Here is a 10,456-nt window from a genome sequence, read left to right on the forward strand (position 1 = left end):
TTTTTCCATCACGATTAAGCTGCATAATAAGCATAAGGATATTATGTGATCACACTATTAGAAAAACGGTGTTTTCACAACCAAAATTACCGCCGTAAAATTATTGTCGATAGATATCGATGTCCCAGTTATTCCAATAAGCATCATATTGAATATGGTCGGTTAGTTTTCCAACTAGTTTCTTTCATGTATGTGATGCAACAAGCAACTATCAATGTCTCCTATAAACACCAATACCATGCCTCATAATTTTTCCATCACGATTAAGCTGCATAATAAGCATAAGGATATTATGTGATCACACTATTAGAAAAACGGTGTTTTCACAACCAAAATTACCGCCGTAAAATTATTGTCGATAGATATCGATGTCCCAGTTATTCCAATAAGCATCATATTGAATATGGTCGGTTAGTTTTCCAACTAGTTTCTTTCATGTATGTGATGCAACAAGCAACTATCAATGTCTCCTATAAACACCAATACCATGCCTCATAATTTTTCCATCACGATTAAGCTGCATAATAAGCATAAGGATATTATGTGATCACACTATTAGAAAAACGGTGTTTTCACAACCAAAATTACCGCCGTAAAATTATTGTCGATAGATATGGATGTCCCAGTTATTCCAATAAGCATCATATTGAATATGGTCGGTTAGTTTTCCAACTAGTTTCTTTCATGTATGTGATGCAACAAGCAACTATCAATGTCTCCTATAAACACCAATACCATGCCTCATAATTTTTCCATCACGATTAAGCTGCATAATAAGCATAAGGATATTATGTGATCACACTATTAGAAAAACGGTGTTTTCACAACCAAAATTACCGCCGTAAAAATTATTGTCGATAGATATCGATGTCCCAGTTATTCCAATAAGCATCATATTGAATATGGTCGGTTAGTTTTCCAACTAGTTTCTTTCATGTATGTGATGCAACAAGCAACTATCCATGTCTCCTACAAACACCAATACCATGCCTCATAATTTTTCCATCACGATTACGCTGCATAATAAGCATAAGGATATTATGTGATCACACTATTTGAAAAACGGTGTTTTCACAACCAAAATTACCGCCGTAAAATTATTGTCGATAGATATCGATGTCCCAGTTATTCCAATAAGCATCATATTGAATATGGTCGGTTAGTTTTCCAACTAGTTTCTTTCATGTATGTAATGCAACAAGCAACTATCAATGTCTCCTAAAAACACCAATACCATGCCTCATAATTTTTCCATCACGATTAAGCTGCATAATAAGCGTAAGGATATTATGTGATCACACTATTAGAAAAACGGTGTTTTCACAACCAAAATTACTGCCGTAAAATTATTGTCGATAGATATCGATGTCCCAGTTATTCCAATAAGCATCATATTGAATATGGTCGGTTAGTTTTCCAACTAGTTTCTTTCATGTATGTGATGCAACAAGCAACTATCAATGTCTCCTATAAACACCAATACCATGCCTCATAATTTTTCCATCACGATTAAGCTGCATAATAAGCATAAGGATATTATGTGATCACACTATTAGAAAAACGGTGTTTTCACAACCAAAATTACCGCCGTAAAATTATTGTCGATAGATATGGATGTCCCAGTTATTCCAATAAGCATCATATTGAATATGGTCGGTTAGTTTTCCAACTAGTTTCTTTCATGTATATGATGCAACAAGCAACTATCAATGTCTCCTATAAACACCAATACCATGCCTCATAATTTTTCCATCACGATTAAGCTGCATAATAAGCATAAGGATATTATGTGATCACACTATTAGAAAAACGGTGTTTTCACAACCAAAATTACCGCCGTAAAATTATTGTCGATAGATATCGATGTCCTAGTTATTCCAACAAGTATCATATTGAATATGGTCGGTTAGTTTTCCAACTCGTTTCTTTCATGTATATGATGCAACAAGCAACTATCAATGTCTCCTATAAACACCAATACCATGCCTCATAATTTTTCCATCACGATTACGCTGCATAATAAGCATAAGGATATTATGTGATCACACTATTTGAAAAACGGTGTTTTCACAACCAAAATTACCGCCGTAAAATTATTGTCGATAGATATCGATGTCCCAGTTATTCCAATAAGCATCATATTGAATATGGCCGGTTAGTTTTCTAACTAGTTTCTTTCATGTATGTGATGCAACAAGCAACTATCAATGTCTCCTATAAACACCAATACCATGCCTCATAATTTTTCCATCACGATTAAGAATGCATAATAAGCATATGGATATTATGTGATCACACTATTAGAAAAACGGTGTTTTCACAACCAAAATTACCGCCGTAAAATTATTGTCGATAGATCCCAGTTATTCCAATAAGCATCATATTGAATATGGTCGGTTAGTTTTCCAACTAGTTTCTTTCATGTATGTGATGCAACAAGCAACTATCAATGTCTCCTATAAACACCAATACCATGCCTCATAATTTTTCCATCACGATTAAGCTGCATAATAAGCATAAGGATATTATGTGATCACACTATTAGAAAAACGGTGTTTTCACAACCAAAATTACCGCCGTAAAATTATTGTCGATAGATATGGATGTCCCAGTTATTCCAATAAGCATCATATTGAATATGGTCGGTTAGTTTTCCAACTAGTTTCTTTCATGTATGTGATGCAACAAGCAACTATCAATGTCTCCTATAAACACCAATACCATGCCTCATAATTTTTCCATCACGATTAAGCTGCATAATAAGCATAAGGATATTATGTGATCACACTATTAGAAAAACGGTGTTTTCACAACCAAAATTACCGCCGTAAAATTATTGTCGATAGATATGGATGTCCCAGTTATTCCAATAAGCATCATATTGAATATGGTCGGTTAGTTTTCCAACTAGTTTCTTTCATGTATATGATGCAACAAGCAACTATCAATGTCTCCTATAAACACCAATACCATGCCTCATAATTTTTCCATCACGATTAAGCTGCATAATAAGCATAAGGATATTATGTGATCACACTATTAGAAAAACGGTGTTTTCACAACCAAAATTACCGCCGTAAAATTATTGTCGATAGATATCGATGTCCTAGTTATTCCAACAAGTATCATATTGAATATGGTCGGTTAGTTTTCCAACTCGTTTCTTTCATGTATATGATGCAACAAGCAACTATCAATGTCTCCTATAAACACCAATACCATGCCTCATAATTTTTCCATCACGATTACGCTGCATAATAAGCATAAGGATATTATGTGATCACACTATTTGAAAAACGGTGTTTTCACAACCAAAATTACCGCCGTAAAATTATTGTCGATAGATATCGATGTCCCAGTTATTCCAATAAGCATCATATTGAATATGGCCGGTTAGTTTTCCAACTAGTTTCTTTCATGTATGTGATGCAACAAGCAACTATCAATGTCTCCTATAAACACCAATACCATGCCTCATAATTTTTCCATCACGATTAAGAATGCATAATAAGCATATGGATATTATGTGATCACACTATTAGAAAAACGGTGTTTTCACAACCAAAATTACCGCCGTAAAATTATTGTCGATAGATCCCAGTTATTCCAATAAGCATCATATTGAATATGGTCGGTTAGTTTTCCAACTAGTTTCTTTCATGTATGTGATGCAACAAGCAACTATCAATGTCTCCTATAAACACCAATACCATGCCTCATAATTTTTCCATCACGATTAAGCTGCATAATAAGCATAAGGATATTATGTGATCACACTATTAGAAAAACGGTGTTTTCACAACCAAAATTACCGCCGTAAAATTATTGTCGATAGATATGGATGTCCCAGTTATTCCAATAAGCATCATATTGAATATGGTCGGTTAGTTTTCCAACTAGTTTCTTTCATGTATGTGATGCAACAAGCAACTATCAATGTCTCCTATAAACACCAATACCATGCCTCATAATTTTTCCATCACGATTAAGCTGCATAATAAGCATAAGGATATTATGTGATCACACTATTAGAAAAACGGTGTTTTCACAACCAAAATTACCGCCGTAAAATTATTGTCGATAGATATCGATGTCCTAGTTATTCCAACAAGTATCATATTGAATATGGTCGGTTAGTTTTCCAACTCGTTTCTTTCATGTATATGATGCAACAAGCAACTATCAATGTCTCCTATAAACACCAATACCATGCCTCATAATTTTTCCATCACGATTACGCTGCATAATAAGCATAAGGATATTATGTGATCACACTATTTGAAAAACGGTGTTTTCACAACCAAAATTACCGCCGTAAAATTATTGTCGATAGATATCGATGTCCCAGTTATTCCAATAAGCATCATATTGAATATGGTCGGTTAGTTTTCCAACTAGTTTCTTTCATGTATGTGATGCAACAAGCAACTATCAATGTCTCCTATAAACACCAATACCATGCCTCATAATTTTTCCATCACGATTAAGAATGCATAATAAGCATATGGATATTATGTGATCACACTATTAGAAAAACGGTGTTTTCACAACCAAAATTACCGCCGTAAAATTATTGTCGATAGATATCGATGTCCCAGTTATTCCAATAAGCATCATATTGAATATGGTCGGTTAGTTTTCCAACTAGTTTCTTTCATGTATGTGATGCAACAAGCAACTATCAATGTCTCCTATAAACACCAATACCATGCCTCATAATTTTTCCATCACGATTAAGCTGCATAATAAGCATAAGGATATTATGTGATCACACTATTAGAAAAACGGTGTTTTCACAACCAAAATTACCGCCGTAAAATTATTGTCGATAGATATGGATGTCCCAGTTATTCCAATAAGCATCATATTGAATATGGTCGGTTAGTTTTCCAACTAGTTTCTTTCATGTATGTGATGCAACAAGCAACTATCAATGTCTCCTATAAACACCAATACCATGCCTCATAATTTTTCCATCACGATTAAGCTGCATAATAAGCATAAGGATATTATGTGATCACACTATTAGAAAAACGGTGTTTTCACAACCAAAATTACCGCCGTAAAATTATTGTCGATAGATATCGATGTCCCAGTTATTCCAATAAGCATCATATTGAATATGGTCGGTTAGTTTTCCAACTAGTTTCTTTCATGTATGTGATGCAACAAGCAACTATCAATGTCTCCTATAAACACGAATACCATGCCTCATAATTTTTCCATCACGATTAAGCTGCATAATAAGCATAAGGATATTATGTGATCACACTATTAGAAAAACGGTGTTTTCACAACCAAAATTACCGCCGTAAAATTATTGTCGATAGATATCGATGTCCCAGTTATTCCAATAAGCATCATATTGAATATGGTCGGTTAGTTTTCCAACTAGTTTCTTTCATGTATGTGATGCAACAAGCAACTATCAATGTCTCCTATAAACACCAATACCATGCCTCATAATTTTTCCATCACGATTAAGCTGCATAATAAGCATAAGGATATTATGTGATCACACTATTAGAAAAACGGTGTTTTCACAACCAAAATTACCGCCGTAAAATTATTGTCGATAGATATCGATGTCCCAGTTATTCCAATAAGCATCATATTGAATATGGTCGGTTAGTTTTCCAACTAGTTTCTTTCATGTATGTGATGCAACAAGCAACTATCAATGTCTCCTATAAACACCAATACCATGCCTCATAATTTTTCCATCACGATTAAGCTGCATAATAAGCATAAGGATATTATGTGATCACACTATTAGAAAAACGGTGTTTTCACAACCAAAATTACCGCCGTAAAATTATTGTCGATAGATATGGATGTCCCAGTTATTCCAATAAGCATCATATTGAATATGGTCGGTTAGTTTTCCAACTAGTTTCTTTCATGTATGTGATGCAACAAGCAACTATCAATGTCTCCTATAAACACCAATACCATGCCTCATAATTTTTCCATCACGATTAAGCTGCATAATAAGCATAAGGATATTATGTGATCACACTATTAGAAAAACGGTGTTTTCACAACCAAAATTACCGCCGTAAAAATTATTGTCGATAGATATCGATGTCCCAGTTATTCCAATAAGCATCATATTGAATATGGTCGGTTAGTTTTCCAACTAGTTTCTTTCATGTATGTGATGCAACAAGCAACTATCCATGTCTCCTACAAACACCAATACCATGCCTCATAATTTTTCCATCACGATTACGCTGCATAATAAGCATAAGGATATTATGTGATCACACTATTTGAAAAACGGTGTTTTCACAACCAAAATTACCGCCGTAAAATTATTGTCGATAGATATCGATGTCCCAGTTATTCCAATAAGCATCATATTGAATATGGTCGGTTAGTTTTCCAACTAGTTTCTTTCATGTATGTAATGCAACAAGCAACTATCAATGTCTCCTAAAAACACCAATACCATGCCTCATAATTTTTCCATCACGATTAAGCTGCATAATAAGCGTAAGGATATTATGTGATCACACTATTAGAAAAACGGTGTTTTCACAACCAAAATTACTGCCGTAAAATTATTGTCGATAGATATCGATGTCCCAGTTATTCCAATAAGCATCATATTGAATATGGTCGGTTAGTTTTCCAACTAGTTTCTTTCATGTATGTGATGCAACAAGCAACTATCAATGTCTCCTATAAACACCAATACCATGCCTCATAATTTTTCCATCACGATTAAGCTGCATAATAAGCATAAGGATATTATGTGATCACACTATTAGAAAAACGGTGTTTTCACAACCAAAATTACCGCCGTAAAATTATTGTCGATAGATATGGATGTCCCAGTTATTCCAATAAGCATCATATTGAATATGGTCGGTTAGTTTTCCAACTAGTTTCTTTCATGTATATGATGCAACAAGCAACTATCAATGTCTCCTATAAACACCAATACCATGCCTCATAATTTTTCCATCACGATTAAGCTGCATAATAAGCATAAGGATATTATGTGATCACACTATTAGAAAAACGGTGTTTTCACAACCAAAATTACCGCCGTAAAATTATTGTCGATAGATATGGATGTCCCAGTTATTCCAATAAGCATCATATTGAATATGGTCGGTTAGTTTTCCAACTAGTTTCTTTCATGTATGTGATGCAACAAGCAACTATCAATGTCTCCTATAAACACGAATACCATGCCTCATAATTTTTCCATCACGATTAAGCTGCATAATAAGCATAAGGATATTATGTGATCACACTATTAGAAAAACGGTGTTTTCACAACCAAAATTACCGCCGTAAAATTATTGTCGATAGATATCGATGTCCCAGTTATTCCAATAAGCATCATATTGAATATGGTCGGTTAGTTTTCCAACTAGTTTCTTTCATGTATGTGATGCAACAAGCAACTATCAATGTCTCCTATAAACACCAATACCATGCCTCATAATTTTTCCATCACGATTAAGCTGCATAATAAGCATAAGGATATTATGTGATCACACTATTAGAAAAACGGTGTTTTCACAACCAAAATTACCGCCGTAAAAATTATTGTCGATAGATATCGATGTCCCAGTTATTCCAATAAGCATCATATTGAATATGGTCGGTTAGTTTTCCAACTAGTTTCTTTCATGTATGTGATGCAACAAGCAACTATCCATGTCTCCTACAAACACCAATACCATGCCTCATAATTTTTCCATCACGATTACGCTGCATAATAAGCATAAGGATATTATGTGATCACACTATTTGAAAAACGGTGTTTTCACAACCAAAATTACCGCCGTAAAATTATTGTCGATAGATATCGATGTCCCAGTTATTCCAATAAGCATCATATTGAATATGGTCGGTTAGTTTTCCAACTAGTTTCTTTCATGTATGTAATGCAACAAGCAACTATCAATGTCTCCTAAAAACACCAATACCATGCCTCATAATTTTTCCATCACGATTAAGCTGCATAATAAGCGTAAGGATATTATGTGATCACACTATTAGAAAAACGGTGTTTTCACAACCAAAATTACTGCCGTAAAATTATTGTCGATAGATATCGATGTCCCAGTTATTCCAATAAGCATCATATTGAATATGGTCGGTTAGTTTTCCAACTAGTTTCTTTCATGTATGTGATGCAACAAGCAACTATCAATGTCTCCTATAAACACCAATACCATGCCTCATAATTTTTCCATCACGATTAAGCTGCATAATAAGCATAAGGATATTATGTGATCACACTATTAGAAAAACGGTGTTTTCACAACCAAAATTACCGCCGTAAAATTATTGTCGATAGATATGGATGTCCCAGTTATTCCAATAAGCATCATATTGAATATGGTCGGTTAGTTTTCCAACTAGTTTCTTTCATGTATATGATGCAACAAGCAACTATCAATGTCTCCTATAAACACCAATACCATGCCTCATAATTTTTCCATCACGATTAAGCTGCATAATAAGCATAAGGATATTATGTGATCACACTATTAGAAAAACGGTGTTTTCACAACCAAAATTACCGCCGTAAAATTATTGTCGATAGATATGGATGTCCCAGTTATTCCAATAAGCATCATATTGAATATGGTCGGTTAGTTTTCCAACTAGTTTCTTTCATGTATGTGATGCAACAAGCAACTATGAATGTCTCCTATAAACACGAATACCATGCCTCATAATTTTTCCATCACGATTAAGCTGCATAATAAGCATAAGGATATTATGTGATCACACTATTAGAAAAACGGTGTTTTCACAACCAAAATTACCGCCGTAAAATTATTGTCGATAGATATCGATGTCCCAGTTATTCCAATAAGCATCATATTGAATATGGTCGGTTAGTTTTCCAACTAGTTTCTTTCATGTATGTGATGCAACAAGCAACTATCAATGTCTCCTATAAACACCAATACCATGCCTCATAATTTTTCCATCACGATTAAGCTGCATAATAAGCATAAGGATATTATGTGATCACACTATTAGAAAAACGGTGTTTTCACAACCAAAATTACCGCCGTAAAAATTATTGTCGATAGATATCGATGTCCCAGTTATTCCAATAAGCATCATATTGAATATGGTCGGTTAGTTTTCCAACTAGTTTCTTTCATGTATGTGATGCAACAAGCAACTATCCATGTCTCCTACAAACACCAATACCATGCCTCATAATTTTTCCATCACGATTACGCTGCATAATAAGCATAAGGATATTATGTGATCACACTATTTGAAAAACGGTGTTTTCACAACCAAAATTACCGCCGTAAAATTATTGTCGATAGATATCGATGTCCCAGTTATTCCAATAAGCATCATATTGAATATGGTCGGTTAGTTTTCCAACTAGTTTCTTTCATGTATGTAATGCAACAAGCAACTATCAATGTCTCCTAAAAACACCAATACCATGCCTCATAATTTTTCCATCACGATTAAGCTGCATAATAAGCGTAAGGATATTATGTGATCACACTATTAGAAAAACGGTGTTTTCACAACCAAAATTACTGCCGTAAAATTATTGTCGATAGATATCGATGTCCCAGTTATTCCAATAAGCATCATATTGAATATGGTCGGTTAGTTTTCCAACTAGTTTCTTTCATGTATGTGATGCAACAAGCAACTATCAATGTCTCCAATAAACACCAATACCATGCCTCATAATTTTTCCATCACGATTAAGCTGCATAATAAGCATAAGGATATTATGTGATCACACTATTAGAAAAACGGTGTTTTCACAACCAAAATTACCGCCGTAAAATTATTGTCGATAGATATGGATGTCCCAGTTATTCCAATAAGCATCATATTGAATATGGTCGGTTAGTTTTCCAACTAGTTTCTTTCATGTATATGATGCAACAAGCAACTATCAATGTCTCCTATAAACACCAATACCATGCCTCATAATTTTTCCATCACGATTAAGCTGCATAATAAGCATAAGGATATTATGTGATCACACTATTAGAAAAACGGTGTTTTCACAACCAAAATTACCGCCGTAAAATTATTGTCGATAGATATCGATGTCCTAGTTATTCCAACAAGTATCATATTGAATATGGTCGGTTAGTTTTCCAACTCGTTTCTTTCATGTATATGATGCAACAAGCAACTATCAATGTCTCCTATAAACACCAATACCATGCCTCATAATTTTTCCATCACGATTACGCTGCATAATAAGCATAAGGATATTATGTGATCACACTATTTGAAAAACGGTGTTTTCACAACCAAAATTACCGCCGTAAAATTATTGTCGATAGATATCGATGTCCCAGTTATTCCAATAAGCATCATATTGAATATGGCCGGTTAGTTTTCCAACTAGTTTCTTTCATGTATGTGATGCAACAAGCAACTATCAATGTCTCCTATAAACACCAATACCATGCCTCATAATTTTTCC

The sequence above is a fragment of the Lactuca virosa genome, chromosome 6 (genome assembly GCF_052849685.1).
Source record: "Lactuca virosa cultivar CGN04683 chromosome 6, Lactuca_virosa_CGN04683_v6, whole genome shotgun sequence".
Taxonomy (NCBI): Eukaryota; Viridiplantae; Streptophyta; class Magnoliopsida; order Asterales; family Asteraceae; genus Lactuca; species Lactuca virosa.